Source organism: Sinohyriopsis cumingii, unplaced genomic scaffold, assembly GCF_028554795.1.
Source record: "Sinohyriopsis cumingii isolate HCF-2022 unplaced genomic scaffold, ASM2855479v2 utg001887l, whole genome shotgun sequence".
NCBI classification, from domain to species: domain Eukaryota; kingdom Metazoa; phylum Mollusca; class Bivalvia; order Unionida; family Unionidae; genus Sinohyriopsis; species Sinohyriopsis cumingii.
Window position 1 is genome coordinate 366,892 of NW_028316078.1, and position 18,158 is coordinate 385,049.

Sequence of the window (18,158 nt, forward strand, 5' to 3'; positions counted from 1 at the left end):
GTTCATGTATGTGACGTAGTACAAAAGTTATTGTGCAGAAGCCACTTTTTTCTGTCATAATGACTTTGATCTTTAACCTTTTGACTCCTAAATTGGTCGGCCTCTTCCTTACCAAGAGTGCAAGTTCTCCACAATGTTTGGTCCAGGTATATATGTAGAACTAATGTTATTGTGTTGAAATGATTTTGTTGTTTCAGTTACAGTGACTCTGAACACTTGCTTTTTGTCCCCTATAATCGTCAAATATCATCAATATGTCTAGGAATGTTATTATGCAGAAACAAACTGGCAATATATGGAAGTGCGTATGGACATCATAACAATGGTCACCACACAATATCATAGGTCTTTACGCTTACTTTGTCACCACTTTATGATTGGCCTGCATCTGAGACATGGAAGACGCGCATTAATTTTGGGGTCAAACATGAAAGGTCAAACTGAAAGAAGGAGAAATTATATCCACTAGGCTACTTAAGATCTTTATCACATGCTATACTAAACCTGTCGTGCATTTGAGACAAGGAAGACACCTATTGATTTTTGGGGTAAAAAGGTCAGAATAGTCCCAGAAGAAAAATGGTTTCCACAAAATAACTTAAGTCCTATGCCACAACACATGAACAGACTTTGTCGTTGTCTTGCATTTTGAAAAAGAAAGCCATCGATTGATTTTTGGGTGAATAGATCAAAGGTCAAACTCATCAAGACTGAAAGAAGAAAATGGTTTCTGCAAAATAACTTGAATTCTGTACCTTTTACCCTGATAGAACGTCATGGATAGCTTGCTTTTATGATAAAGAAGAAACCTACTGATTTGAGAGGCAAAGGGTCTAGTATATGACCAATTAAGTGGAGGTATATATACCATAATGATAATAAAACTATTTAGCGCATGGTGTGTGTATAACGTACTGTTACTTTGCTTATTCAAGTTAAGAACAGTAAATGTATCAGTGAAAATTACTTTGCACATCCATGTTACTATGTTCGCACAAAATCGCAGAACCTTTTGTTGCTATATGAGGTGTTGTTAGTTCAGTGAGTAACAACAGACTCAAGGTTAGTAGAGTAAAGCATCAATAACTCTATCATTAATCGTGAAATAACTGGAAACACTAAAATGTTACGGATGAATGTGTTGTTTCTTTTTTCAGTGAGTGATTCTATCTCATTTCTTTTATTTCGATGATTTTTTAAAAAAAAATTAGTGCAGGTCACAGCTGGAAATAAAATGCTTTTGATAGGGAAAAGCAACGTGCAGCAGCCTAGACAATCTATAGTCCATTGTACACTGGAGGCATTGCAGCGGGGATGGTGACGGTCAATAGAAATATATTGGTGCTATTGCTCACCATTTGAAACCACAAATCCTTGAAACAAAGACGATGCACGTCACAGCTGGAAATACTTTGATTGCTTGGCGAGCGATATATTAATATACAGCTGGCGAAGGGGTGATACGATTCCCCGCCTGTTACGGTGCTTTGGTTATCGTTATCTAGGAGAAGATAGACCATGGTGTTATTGCCTGGATCGAGCAAACAATAAAATAAAATATGCAATTTATGGATGGAATAATACGGATCCGAGCAAGGATATAAAATAGCACAACAAGAGTCACCATATTTAAAATATAACAATTTAATCAATTACATAACAAAATGAAATTGAACAAGACATTTGAAAGTTACACTTTCTCTTAGAAAAAGAATTACGAAATCTATGATAAACGCAATTACCTTTTCTGTTATACCAATACAATAAATTTATCATAGAATCGAGTGAAAGATAGATCTCAAATTGCCGGCATCTCAGCATAACCTGGATGCTTCCGGTCCTCTCTCTAAATCACTGTTAGTGACAGGTCTTTTCCTTCTCTTTTTCCTACCTCTTTTGGTCATCAGCCGTAACTTGGTTCTAGTCTGCACTCCTTCCCATTGTGCAGCACAGGTATGGAGCTATTTTTCCCATTTCAAATAAATATAATACACAACGTAAATATTTGTCAGGTTTTTCTTCTCCTAGAATCGAAAAATATTTCCGCTCTTTTTACGTCGATATCGTCTTAACTTTATTAAACAGAGCTAAGCTAATGTGGTACGTTCGCATCCTGATACACACACAACCTATTATAAAATAATGTCTCTTCACTTAGCTGTTAATAGCATTCCTAACTGGAACCAGGACATAACAAGACCTCTTAGATAAACTATCATATCCCACTATGAGCTGTAAATTACTAGCTGAACGATGCCGGTCGAGACACGCCGAATTTCCTCGGTTAAGAGAATTCACAACTTAATTACACAAATGAATTAATGCACTTCACGTCTTGCCATAGCTACATTACCTGCTAATTAGCGATTCATTTACATGGGCATAGTAAAATCAATTCTTTGTATACATGATACATATTGTTTAAGACGGATAAATTAATTTTCACAACTCGTATCAGAGTAATGCATGAAATTCTTGCCATACATGATTTCTATTACATACAAAACCACTAAATCCGGACACATTCATACCAATGAAATATTTTATAACATTCTTAGAATACATGAGTCTTATAACATTCAAGACCAAAGAATACACGATTAACTTCTGAAAATTGAAGCATGAATTTAAAACGAATAAATTCAACAAATAATTACAAACTTACACCAATGAGCATAGTGTATGCAATTGAGACAATACCTTTGTGCCTTTTCGAGACTTGCTATTTCTATGCAGCCGAATCTCTATCTGATTCCGGGTTTCTCAAATTCTTCCAGACCCCCGTCTCTCGGGCAATTTATTTAACTAGAAAACTTACCTGTTAATTTCTTCAGAATACCTCAGACTTCCCTTTCGGCAGAAAAAATCTGGGACTGCCAAGTTTCGCAAAGGAATTTACTTAAAACATTTGGTCAGGGAAAATACCCCCTCGTTTGGCGTAGCCGATCAGGATTAACTTTCTCTAATCGTCAAAAATTTCACACACCCCTCGAAGTTAGAATAATTCTCTCTAGTCCGCTTTTATTAATAACTATTCCTGGACAATTCCATTTTTTGACACCTATTTCCAATGGTCCAAGATTGTTTCTGGATTGTCTCAACTTTTTCATTTTCCTCTACTTGACCTTACGTTAACATTTTCTCTTCTATCAGCCTGACCGTTATCCTAACGGACTCTAACTAAAATTCAGTTATGTTACCAAAAATAGAGGTTAACCATCGCAAGCTACCAATTTATTGCTTGCCTTTGACGATACGTCAAAGTCAATTGTTATATGTCACGCTGACCACGACAAAGTGAGGTGAGAGAGCATCGACAAAATGTTTGCACCCCTACACAGCTAATGCTTATTAATGTTGACTATTTTTGGAGAATTTTAGTGAGTGGGTCACCATTTGCCTTGCACAACTAACTTTAAGCAATTGCATAGGCAACAATATATACACAACAAAAACCAGATGCGGTTAACATTTAAATATATATATTACCCTGACATTAGATTCTTGGGTGAATAAAACAGAATGGAATGAAGTTAATGCCCAAAGAGAACAGATGTGTAGCAGGTGTTGTCTCCCACAGAATGTAATAAAGCGGGAACACATTGAGTGTTCAGTGAAACAACATTTTTAGTTTTGAGTATTAACCATCATCCATATTAGCGACCAGAAAGAAAAAATAAGGAAATCACATATCCTAGTCTAAATGTATGGAACCATGGCAAGAAAACAGCTGTCGAATAGTACGAGATACACTCACGGCCCTGGTTACAGTCGACGCGATCACTGTCTTCATAAAGTAGGAAATATGTTTATTCATCAAAATAGCGAGGCTGTACCACAATAATATTGCAAAATATACACGACAATATCAAATGAACTGCAAGCATGTCATATATATTGTTCTGTATGTCAGAATGAATGTCTCTGAATGGTTACATGCATGTCAAAAACCGCTTCACTTTAGCACCGTCACGTGATGGCCTATGAATGGATCATACAAAATGAATCCATGTGACGGAAATGTTACAACAGTATTTCATTTTACAAAAATAGCTAGAATGGGGGATAAAGTATGTGTTAAAAAATTGCAGAAACGAAAGATATTCCTAATACCCCAGTTGCAAAGGCAACGAATCTGTGTAAACAATTTCTAAAAAACCAGAGTAGATGATTGATAGCATCAGATATGAATGAAGCCTTGAGGTATCTCGAGAATGGGACTTGAGGTAGCTCGAGAATGGGACTAATGAACTGATAACATCCTTCCCCAGCAAGAATCGCAATGGCCACATCCAAGAACAGGTAGATGAAGATGACAGAAATGCACGAGCACCTCCTTTATACACAGAATATATGTGATGCACTTTTGGCCATGCAAGAATAGAATGCACATCGTGGCAGGGAATGAACACTAGTATACACCCGCGTAGTAGATAACTACTCTGTTGAAACACATATGAATTTAAACTCCACTATATCAACTTGATCCTCCTAGAGTACAGCACATGATGAAACATTACAGAGGCTGGATGCCAAAGAATGTGTCCCAATGAAGCACTATAGAACTGAATCAATGAAGAATCCACCATGAAGGAGGAACAATGTGAATGCCACATACACTGTCATTGCATGCAGAAAGCAGCAGCTTCGTGATCTGGGCAAATTAATATCTGCTCTCATGGCCATAGCCCTCTGCGCTACCCGGATAGCGCTTGGAGAAGTTGGAATGTATTTGGTGTAACAATCCGACGACCATTCGACCCAATACTTTGTTCATATGATATTCTAATCGAACCTCAGCGGCTGACGTAGCAACGCCTGTCCGGAATGAATTGCCACTATACTCGGAAATGTTGAGTCCCATCTTATAGAAGATAAGTCGTATGTGCTAAAGAAATACTACTCTTGACAATGCTTCAAATCTAGCAGTAATGAAGAGTTGGGCATATGGTTGGCATCACGAACGCTTGCTTCATTATATGAAATCCTTCAATGCAGAGTTTGGGCACATAGTACAACCTGTGATATGAAACAAAATATTCAAGCCTTTAATAAAGGGTCTGTTTTAGAAGATTTCAACATAAGGAAAGCTGTTTCTTGTTGAAATTGCACAACTCCGACACAAATGTGAACCTTAGGATCAAAGTTGTCTCGAACAGTGAATTAGCCGCTTCTCAGAAAGGCGATTAAAGACGTAATGCACACAGTCTTAGAAGCGCACAAATACATGTAATCCGCTGACGCAGTTTTACATGATTGATGGTTTCTTTTGATGGCCGGGAGAATGTTGACTAGACAAGAAAGATTATTTCTGTTTTTGGTGAAGGGTGACTGTATATCGGCCTGCATATACTGGAACCTAACACCGCAGAGGTATAAATTTGTTGACGAATGCTTTAAGTTGATTATTCTATTACACCGTATGAATAAGTCAATTAATGTGTCTTATGTAATAGGTGGCAGAAGCTGCATATTTGAGGCGAAGCCACACGTGAGTTTGAAGTTCCGGAAAGCACTGAATCCAGTGTTGTATGCAGTATGCGTAGAAGGACTCAAAACCTGGTTCCTTAACATTTCTACCTTTGTTGTCCAAGTCCATAAGACTTCCGATGGTGTGGGGCATGTACAGGGCAGAAGATCAGTGTCAGTAACTAGCGTGTGAAATGTCTGAAATCGAAGGCGGGATAAAGCATCAGCTATATCGTTTTAACTTTAGCAATGTGTCTGGCAGATACGTGCAAATTGCAGGAAGTTCCATACCCTATCAATCTACGCATCGAATTTATGATATTCATGCACTTCTACCTCCTTTTGACAAGCATTTTAACTTTGGCCACATATGAACAATTTACGAGATCCATTGTGCACCACAAATAATAGCTATCACGATGGGACATAACTCCCTGAATCCAACAGAGAAGTCATTCTCCCTGCGAAAAACACCTGTTAGTTCTGCGGACCAAGCGGCTACAAACCAGTGAGTTTTGAAATAACATCCATATCCTACTGTGGATGAAACATCCGTGAATAATTTTAGTTCGTCCGATGTTGTTGACTGTTTGTCATGGAAGATAGAAATTCCATTCCACATCTTCAGAAATTGGTGCCATGTATGCAGATCCTTTCTGCAGTTTGCGTCTAAATGTATGCAGTGATGGAGTTCCTTGACTACAGTTGATAGTCTGATGAGGTAAGACACTAATGCACGGTCCGTCCGAATAACGCTGGTAGTGAAATAAAGGTGCCCTAGCAAAACTAAAGCAGGTTTTGATTCCGGACGCTGCGTTTATCTAGAAAGAATTTAATGTAGTCCGCCATGCGTGCCACTTTATTCCGCGGTAAAAGTGCTTGCATTTTTCGGAGTCCAGTGTTATTCTCAAATATTCTAAAACCGTATATAAGTACCAACGGTCTCGCTTTGAGCTGTGGGAATCTTTAATCTGTTGAAATCAAAGTGAACCAATATATAGTTTTCGCACCGCATGCTGAAGGAGAGTCTTTTGTAAGAAAGTCATCAAGAATGTGCAAGATAACATCAACACCATAATTATATTTGGGTATCCAACGAATTGTCTTAGATAAGGTGCGAAATAACTTTGGACTTCAACATGATACAAATAGCAGCCAAACACAAACATAATAATGTCTTCTCCATCTCATACAAAACAAGTGACATTGAAACGGTGTAATGGGAATCTGTTTGAACGCATATGAAATATATGTTTTACATATAAAGGCAACCTTGCCATAATTCTGGATTATGTGTATGGCATCGTCAGTCTTAACGTAAGTTAAGGAACATTTGTCATTGTGAATAAGTTGATTAACACTTTCATGTACATGATCAGTGTGAGGAGATCGATGATAAGTCTTTTATTTTATTAATATTTACCTACTGCTACGCCCTTTAGGACTAACTCTATAGTTTTTATATGATTGAGAAGGGAAAAAAACAAGCATGAATCCTTCACTATTCCTTTGCCAATAACTGCTCCATGATAGTCGTCTGTTTCACAGCAGAGAGCAAGTTATTGCATTCTTTTGAAGGCAAGTTAGCTTTCTGCACTATGATGTCCAAACTATGTTTCAGGCCTCGAGTCAAATAGTGAAACATATTCTGATCAACTGAAAATGTCGATGGGGGTGGAAGCCTTTGTCAAAAAGTATGTTAGATTTGTTGAATCTTCTCTGGTATTAGCTTACGAGTGGTATGGATATTGCGAGTACTGTGCTAAAACTATCATGTAAAGGGTTCTTTGGACAGGCCGCCGCCCTACATGTCTCGGCCCTGCTCTTTTTGCAGCTAGATAAGTAAGATCAAGTGGTTATGTTGCAACCTTGCTTAGAATTAAAATTGTTACAGTCTTTTCCACCTATCATCTGTCGTGGACGGCCATACTTATCGATATCCATCTGTCGTTTGTTGTCTGTCTTTGCAATTGTAGAGCCAGTTTGAGTGGGCAAGAATCGGTGGGGTGAGTAACAGAATTGCATATGTCACATTAGGTCGTTTTTCTGCCTCCGATCAAAAGCTAAAGAACCGCCTGATTCCTAAGAGCCAGTTGACTGATTTTGAAGTTTGCAGGGCTATGGCTGCCTGATTAGAGTAAACATGTTAATCGTAAAAATCTACCACCGTAGGCATAGGCTTCATACATATCCAATTCATGTAGTATGTTGGGTTATAGTGAACAAATAATAAGCTTGAACTTTCCGAAAGCCGTTATGAACTCACTGAGACTGAGGTGCTTAAGTAAATCGTGGATCATTCTTCCATATGGATTTGATGGATCAATTTCGAATTGATGTGTCAAAAGAATAGCAATATTGACGTGCTTATCCTCGATTATACGCTTTTGTTGGCCTTCAGACACTACGTCGATTGTGGGCAGAGTCTGCATGAACTGATTGATAGACGACATTTCCCTTGACCGAAGCTGAGTTACTCGTGTTGATAAATTGTGTTGTTTGTAGTCTAGGAATAAATGCGGGAAGAAGCCTGCTGTCAAGCCATGATATGACTCATGGACTGATCGAGGTCGATGAGAGAACTTTGAATGGAGCTGACAGACAGCGTGTTTACATTTATGTAGGCCATAAGTATTCCCAACTTCAGGAATATTGCGCACCATTGCGGTTACCACTGCACTCTCTTCTGTCGAAGTAGATGTTTCCGACGAAAATTCATGAACTATTGTGCACTAGGTCTACGGCGAGGTAGGGTCAAAAGCGGAATGTAGAACGCAGCGTGTGGGATGTGAAATGTGTAAATCCATAAGTTCACATGTACTAGGTGGTGTTTTAGTTAAATATTCCAGCTCTTGTCTCGATGAAAAAACAGTCAGCCTTGACTTAAAGGATGGTACATTGTCAAAATATAACTGTCGCAATGAATGCTTAGGAATTGAAGACACTCTAACATCAATAGATTCCAATTTCTGATATAAACAAAAGCTGGCCGGGACAAGGAAATTATTATAGGCTTCAGGCATAAAAGTAATGACCCTGTGATCTTTGGTGGGATTGTAAAATGTCACTGTCAGAAAAATACAGGGACGATAGAAAAATTAGAGTAAATCTATAAGCTTGTGTTAGAAGTGTGAGTCCAAAAGAATTAATCGAGAAGTTCGGGAATTGGAGCGAGAAATTGAAAAGAGTACATACATGATTCTTGGAGCTGAACTTCAAATGACGCCCATCGAGACCGGATGATAGCAACCAAGCTTCCAAAAGAAGATTAGAATTTTCGGAACAAAATAAACTGAAACGACCAATTGAAACGCCACAAACATTCGAAGGTACTACAGCACTGATGGATTTTTTGACGCATTTTAATAGATGTGATGGGATAAAGAAATAGACTCAAAAAGAGAAGGGGCTTTATCTGGCAGTGAGTCTCAGGGGTAAGGTCCAACAGCTACTGGGATCCGGAACTCCAGATTATAACAGTCTCATTGGCTCAATAGAAAAAAAAATGTTTTCGCCGAAAACCAAACACAAATTTTCAGACTACAACCAAAAAGACGCCTTATAAGGGAACATGAAACAATTCAAGAATTGGGACAAGAGATACGCCGCCTCGCTTCCCAACAATATACCCCAAAAATGTTGATGGAACAATTTAGCGATTATTTAACTGACAGCGAGCATAAGTTAAGAATAGAACAGGCACGTCCTAAAACCCTTGATGAAGCATTTCAAATTGGTGTAGAAATCAAATCTTTTAAGAGAGCTGGGATTAAGGAAAGGATTGGGGAAGATATATTCGAAAAGTGACGATGTCCCATACAGGTTTTAGTGAGATTCAGAAACTTGAGAGAATTTGCGGAACTCAAGAGTTTACTAAAGGATGTGTTGGCAACATCTAGATGTAAAACTGGAAAGAAAGAAAAATTGTGTTGCTAGTGCGGAGAAAACTAAATTGATTTAGTGAATCAGTTTGACTATCGGGGACATCATTTTGTCATATGATGTGATTAAATAAAATTCGATGGAATGCACTAGAGTTGTGCTATCAGAGAAAATATCGATCACACCAAAGTACTAAACGAACGTTCCTTATAAATTACAAACAGTAGGGAATAACAACTCGTTCGGTTCAACCGGGGTTGTGGAATTAGAGGAACAATTTATTGAAAATAAGTAGCGTTGACCAACTTCTATGTAAGTTCTCAGGATTATTTGCTAAAATCAAGAGATGAACTTGTCAAAATCAATTAAATACGTCACAAAATAAATACGGGGAATCCAATACCAGTAAAACAACCGCTACGAAGAATTCCGATTCATGCAAGAGACGAAACTGAAGATCATATGGGAAATGTGTCCACTCAAGTAGCCGTTCTCAAGCCCCTGCGCTTCGCCCATAGTGTTTGTACGTAAGAAGGATGACATGTCTCGTTATTGTGTTGACTAGAGAGTACTCAATCAACAGACCATGCAGGAAGCTTACCACGTATAGAAGTTGTATCGACTTTCCGGTGTATCTTGATATTCTACTCTTGATTTAATGAGAGGATATTGGCAAGTAGAAATGGAAGAGTAAGACAAACCAAATTCAGCATTCGCAACACTAAATGGATTTTATCAGTTTCGTGTAATACCTTTTGCATTATGCAGTTCAGGCTCCATCTTTAAGAGAATCTTGGAGACTATTTTGGCAGGTTTGCAATGGAAAAATGTGCCTGATACCCCTAGATGAAATAATTTCATTCCAACAGGTAGGCTTTAAACATAGGCCCTCCAAGTGTCACTTGTTGCACACGAAGTGACATACCCAGGGCATGTCGTGTCTGAAGAGGGAATTAAAACCGACCCTAACAAATCGAGGCAGTTTCTTGGGGCTTTGTTTCTACTATAGGAAATTCATAAAAGACTTAATCGCTGGTTGTATTAAATTGACAGATTCAGGAAGAGTGTTTAAGTGGACTAAAGAGTGCAAAGGAGTGTTAAAAATGGAAAAAAGCTAAGTTCACAACATCAATACCCTGAGATGAATTTTTTTAATATATTTAGGATAATGATGCCAGTGAAAATGGAAAAGGTAAGTAGACAACTATTTCGGCCAAATACGCCACGTATTAATTTGAATGGAGGACACGTAAACAGCACGTAAAACTAGGAGTGCCGTTGTCCCGTAGAGCTATCATGCACACCACTGTTTTTGATTGGCTTAATAATTTGAAAAGGTCACGTTATGACTGTTACGTTCTTTCAAAACAGAATGATTTTAAATGTTCGAGAATCTTCTAGAGATTTAAGATTTTGTTGATATGATGCGTATGTGGTGGCTATATAAGTGAATTAAATACTCACCGTCTCATTCTTCAGTCTATGGCAACTTTGTAAGAGTCAATGAGAAGAAATTGTGATTTGTTGATAACATTTGTTCCTGGGATTTAGCAGAGTGGAAAATATTTAAACAGTCTGTACCTATTGGATTATGTGAATTTATTCAAAGGACTTTAAAATTTCAACTATTCTATTAGATTATGCGAAACTTTCAAGAGCTTCAGTGATATTCTTCTCTCATGGGATTACCTTGAAGTAAAAACATTTGGATTTAGAACTGTGACTCTTCAGTGGCACTAGCACTCTAGCACATAAACACATTAGAACCTTCATTTGGAATACCTTTGGGCAGTTTCTGGATTTATGTGAAATCTATTATTACAATTTAGGATAATATTTTAGGAATTCACATACTGTGAGTTATTTTTAATTCTTTCACTTTGTTTCATTTTATATTTAATTTAAATAAATTTATATTTTGGAAAGTTGAATGCTTATTGTGTTTACATAAATTGTTTTGTTACTTAAATTGAAGCTCCTAGTTTACTAGTATTAATTGAAATTTATCCCAAAACACTTACATATACTGTTATGTCATCTCATAAAAATCATTTTATCACACTCTGACATGACACCGAGTAGTATCATGCCAGAGTAATGCATAGTCTCAGCTTTTCATGCGATATGGCATTAAATCACACAAGCACAACCCGCATGCTCTTTAACTTCATTAAGACATGGCATTTTGCGCACCAATGTTTCAAATATATCCATAATTGCCTGTTTGGGTTGACACACATGTTCATGCCCATAAGCCCAGTATAAGTTCCATAGTTTTTATACCGACACCAGTTGAACTAGTTCCCATGGTCAGACTGGTTTGTACAGCTAATGCATTACCTATTTCATGGTTCAAGAATGAAAACCAGTCATTTTTCTAAAAACTTACTGAAGCCCTTCTTTGCCCATATTTAGCTCTCATTTTCTAATCATGATATAGATACCATTAAAAGATACAACAGCAAAAACAACCCCATCTTTATTTCAGTGCTAATCCTTTACAGGGCATGATGCCCTTGGAAATATATCTTTAACAGTTAACTGAACTCACAGTATCTGCCATAATATTTACATCCAGTTGCATGAATAAGATATATATCTTTAATAAATATCAAAATTTCAGCTTTCCAACAGTCAAGAAAATGGTATGATACTTGTTACAGTACATAATCATAAGTGAATTTTATACACATCTTTTCAAAGAAGCACAGGTTTTTATGTGCACATTGAATGACTATCTCTGAATCTCTTTTCAACAGTAGTAAAGCAAAGTTGATATGTACTATTTAACAACTTATTTTGCAATGGTATTATATTCAAAGGTGCAATCATGCAGTAAAAAATAAAGACAGATTTTTTTCCTGGACAAAGTCCAAAAGCTATGTCCACACAATTACAAATATTTTAATAATGTTAACACCATGAAATGGGCGTGGGGTTTGGATATCGGTAATGTTTGCACTCTGCACATTAGAACAGAGGTTTAGACTTGTTTAGTCATGATTAGACCTTAAATGTACTGTATTTCTGGAAACTAACACTACTTGTACATGAAAGATCACAAGTGGATCCGTGATGTATGGTATTTATCTCTCAGGTGATACAGATTATTTATTTTGGTTCTCAGGTACAAAATTTATAGACTGTTGAACTGTTGCATAACTTTTTCACATAGCAGGTATGTCAACCTGGGCTTGATAAAGATACATGCATTGGGATACCAGTACTAGTTTCATTTTATTGTATTGATCAGACTTACAGTCCTTGTAATGTCCCACATTTAACCTAAATGTAAATGGCTTGTTTTCTGATAAGATATAGATTATAGTGAAGCAAAGAAAACTAGTGGCCATGTTTTCCAAACTTGTTAACCAAGAAACTTGAGAATATGCTAGAAACAGCTTAACTCAGGGTTTATACATGGATGAAATCATCGTAATAAAAAATTAGCATTGTAATAAAAAAAATTAGCATCATAATAAAAAATTAGCATCGTAATTAAAAATTAACAGGCTAATAGAGGGTTTTGAACTACAGTCCGAGTTTTTCTTAAAACATTTCAATCATACAGGGCCAGGAATTTAGGTGTGCAATACCTGCAATCATCTTTCAGCAAGGTAGTATCCAAGAGTAATCTCTAATATTTGCAGTTCAAACTAATACATAACTGAATTAGTTTTTTCATCAGTCTCATGATATTATTCCGATACTATGGTTGAAATCTTCTTCCAATCCCACCAAATTGACAGTTTTAAGTAAAACTGCAAAACAATACAATTCATTTCTCCACTATATTTGAAATTAAATCACACTTGAGCCAAATAGTGCATACTATTTTCCCTTTTAGTTCTATAGATTAAAATGGGGAATGTTCAGCTGTTCCACTAAATAAAACTTTTTGATAACATTATAAATTACTGTGATCCTATGCATTCCAAAATTAAATAAAATATACAAACAATATCTAAGGAAAAGCCATTATTTATCTCTTTTCTTATATTCTTGTGCGAGTACCTTAGAAAAAAAAATTGCGGTACACAAACATATTCAGTCCTAGATAATATTGCTTGGCGAACAAGAAAGCAATACTTATGAAATCAATATATCCATTTTAAAACTAAACAGGTATTGATAACGTCTGGACAAGGAAGACAAAATAAATCCACATGTTTCAACCCAGTTTCAAATTGTTCAAAGGCTTATATTTTATGCTAGTGTCTGTGTGGGTATTGGTAATACTGTACAATTAATTTAGGCTGAAGAGGGTGGGTGGGTGTATACCCAAATATCAGTATACTACTAACAAGTGAAAAATTATAAATTATTAATTTAAGAAACTGTCATTTAAATGTTCAGAGACAATCTGTTTTGCGAAAATATGAGTCAAAATAGGCAATTTGATTATGCATTTTATTGTGCAATAGCTTATAGGGATAGTATTGGCTTATTGCATTATTATCTTGTTGCATGAATACTAAGATGCATCCAGCATTACATTATGCATATACATTGTGCCTTGTATACAATGTACTCGAAAAACACCATGATGTCATGTAATGGGTGCTGCGATATCAGTCTTCTTCCAGTCAACCTGGTCCCGTGACCAACAGTCCAATTACACACATACTTGTAACCCGATGGGTATCATACTCTCCATATTGAATGTACAGTGTGGTCAGTACTGATAAAAGTAATGAGAATTCCATAACATTCTTGAAATATATACAATAGAATGACATATTTGCTTGTTTACATTTAACTTCTTTTCATATCTTCTTTCACTGCATGTAGTTCTCTAAATATTAATCTGCCAAAGTTATATATCTTCGGGTATCATTATTCCTTCAGTCTTAATACCAGCCTGAAGATAATGAAATGTATTTCCCATTAGCTACTTATCCTAAATAAATCTTATACATTTCCATAAATTGGATATATATATATATTGAATGTGCTAACAGATATGAGAACTAATGAAGTTGTGGTATGCATTTCTGCTAGTGTGTGAAATAGCGCTTCCTGCAAGTTAAGAGGTTGATTGTAATTAAGAAAAATAATTTTTTTATTACAACTGTACACTGACCATGTGAGATATATGAACAATTGCATACTCTAGAAGAAGGCACTTACTTCAGATTGATTGGATGTTATGATCTTGAATGTTACAGCAAATACGGCACAATTTGCTTAGTAATGATGAATATAATATACATATTTTGTCATGATTTAGTGACACTTTTCTATCTCTGTGATAAATATTTATGTTATTTTGCACATGATATTAAATAAGTTTTACCAATGTACAGTGCAGTCATTTGCAAAGACATGGGTGCCTTAGAAAGCAGGATAAAAGGTGGTCTACATAAAGTGGAAATATAAGACCAAAGTATTATATTTGGTTACTTTTTTTAACTTGAATCAGGTAATAAGATACCAAGAAAGTGGTTAGAGATTTAAACTTAAGATTCATTAATTAATAAAGTTTACAAAACTGAATCACCAATTGTGTTAGAACAGACAGAAGTACAGTCCTACCCACTTATATCAACAAGCCACCTACATCAACGATAATGCAAAGTGCCAGTCTGGTGGTCTATTACTACTATCAAATATGTCATACTTAATTGATGTTGAGATAAAATATGAAAGTAAATGTCAACAGAAGCCTTTGGTTCCAAACTGAACAAATCCTTTATTTTCTAATAGTTTTAGTTGTCAAGCTGCCAGTTCCTACCCATTGTTTTTTCAACAATTACTTAATGTTGCTGCCACAGTAATAAATGAGAATTTCTTTGGTCCTCCATAGCTGGCCTTTTGTGAGAACTTCAATAACACATGCTTGCTCCATCAAAGCAAGCACGCTACAATCTTCAATAAAAGCAATGCACCCATCATCAAAGGAAGTCAACAAAACTTTAATAAAAGCAATGGAATCTGATTGATTGTTGCATTTCCCAAAATGAATGGTGCACATTTACTGTGCTGTGAAAGTTTCCTTTTTGCAGGAAAAATGAATTTTTTTCTTATAATGGATACAGGGTGGCATGAAAGGAAAATTAAATTACAATCTTTTGAAACTAGATATTTGGCTGTTAAGCTAATGGCATTTATATTGAAATCAACCTTGTGCTAAAAATAGAACATGATGTCGCTGTGCACAGAGAGATGCTTAGTAACACATAGTAATTCACGACATATTTGCACTTCCCCCCACAAGGTAATGTTTTGATATAATCACCTAAAATATATGTGTACAATTTCTTTGTCATCTTTTTTGTATTGTTTTCAAATCTACGTTGAGTAACAACTACAATATACATATATATCTTTGTGTATGCATGTCCTAAATGAATGTGTTGAAACCAATAATATTCTTTTATATCTATGTTATTTCCCTTTCAGTTAGTTTTTAAGGGTGGCTGTCATCATTAGCAACAAAAGTTTTTGTATTGCTGTTTCCATCAATATATGCATACTATTATACTTCACAACAAAATGTATTATATTATATTTCTTTTAATTAAGGAAATATAGGAAATATATTATACACATAGTATAAATATAATCAACAAGTGCTGCTCTTTTCAAAACCGTAACTATAATGAACATAATGTATTTCTATATGTTTTACACTGCCATTCAAAATTATGATTTGTTTGTGAAACTGACACTGATAAAAACATAAATTTTCAATCCTCTTGTCTTAACTTTATTACTGATTTACATATTGGAATCAGAGAATATATATATATATTCATTCTTGCCTGATAAATCCAAACCTGAAATGAAAGTATTTTTGTTCATCATGGCTACACAATATACAGGGGGCCCCGAGTGGCCAAGTGGTCTAAACCGCTCTCCGTTATGGATCACTGCCATCTCACCTCTGTCTGTGTAGGTTCGAGTCTCGGATTCAGCCAATGTGGGTATGTGAGAAAGCTTGCCAGTAGCTTGTCATGGGTCAGTGGTTCTTTCCGGGGTTTTCTCAGGTTCTTCCTTCACCATTAATACTGGCCGCCATGTATAGCCTATCGTGTGCTGAAAAATGGCATCAAACCCTACAACAACAACAACAACAATATACATGGTATTGATTTTATTATACATTTCAAGATAAGAGAGACTACTGCATGCTGACAACAAACACAATTATATCCTTAAAATAATTTATTGGCTTGTGAAATGAAATTTAGTTTGTGCAATAAAACCTAAAGTGAAATGTTTGTAAAAAAAATTTACATGTAGATGTTCTTAAACTTGAATGAGTAATTAAATTGTTGAAATTAATTAACATACTGTAATATATAAATTAAGAAGTAAACCATCTAATAGTCATAACTGAGCATTAAAAAAACTACATTTCGTATGATTGTACAGTATTCAACATAATACTTTTGTACATGCCTAAACAATTGCATGCCCTTCTCTTATTAAACCTTTCATCAAAAATGTCTATTTTCAGTCTACGTGTTTCGAACCTAGCATGCCTTGTGGGAGAAAAGCAGCTCTTAAGGTACACACTGAACATCATGATTTTCTCTTAACTACCACCATGCATGCTTCTTGTCTCATTATTACTCACCCTGTGAGGTGGCGCTATACAGTTTCGCATTTTGCATAGGGTTAGGATTTTAAAGAAAAAGAATTTCCCCGGCTCTCCTCACTGGTTATACTGGCTATTTAAAAAAGACCTTGTATATCTTAGGTATAATGCAAAGAACCTTTAATTCCCTTTATTTTGGTGTATGATTGATGGGTGTACTATGGGTTATAGAGTATACAGCTTGGCCTTACTTCAAATGTGCACCTTTCAAAAAAGTGCTAGCTCTACTTGGTCATTTTCACTTCCTGAACTTCAGAGGTCAATTGTATAAAAAAGAGCCGATAACGTTTTTTACATTTTATATATTTGGTAATTCATTCATTGCACTTTCAGAAGCTGGTATTGTCTAGTCTGGCAAAATTCATTTTCCCTATTTTAATAGCTGCTGTGTATAGTACACTTTAGACTAATTCAGACTGATTTTTTAACACAAGGGAGCAGTCATTTTAGTTAGCAGTGTACTTAAATCATGTAAAATTTCCAAAAGTACAATATCCAAAAGAAATATCATCCACATTACATTAATGTAGCATAGAGATATGCCAACATTCTCTCCACTGTGCATGTTTTAAATGCGAACTACTTCACCTTACATGTCACTCTCTCAAAAGTACATATTATCTGGTGAGCGCCACCTGAGTTAGATCAATATAAAAAATGAATCTTAAATGTGTTATTGACAGAGACAAAATAAACCTCCAATGTGGAGAGCTCCCACAACAAAGGGAGCTAACTCCTCTAGTCATGTAGATCCATGTGAAAGGGACAATGAAATCATCAGTTAGCACTTAGAGTAATGAGCTTCAGCATTATGAAATTCACCCAATCAAGCTTTTAAAGTGCAAAGTGCATATATTATGTAGAATATTGTAATTTTACTTATATAAATCCCAAAGGCAGTAACACATAGTATATTTATAATTTTCTACATCCTTGTGGGTTATTCATACAAATTTACAGAACCTTTTATTGATGTATGAGGGCTCTTTATTCTAATGAGTATCAGAGTTCTCGGAAACGCTTAATTATGCGTATTTGGACGCCAATTTTTTATCTGCAATGCAGAAAATCACTGAGGCGGGAGTCCTCCTTACGCATGTAGTAGGCGTGCAGCAAAATTCAAAGAGTTGTCAGTCCTGCTCCAGCCACCTGCTTTGTGGGAAAATGTGTGGATCAACTAGCTGTGCTGATATTTACAATGACA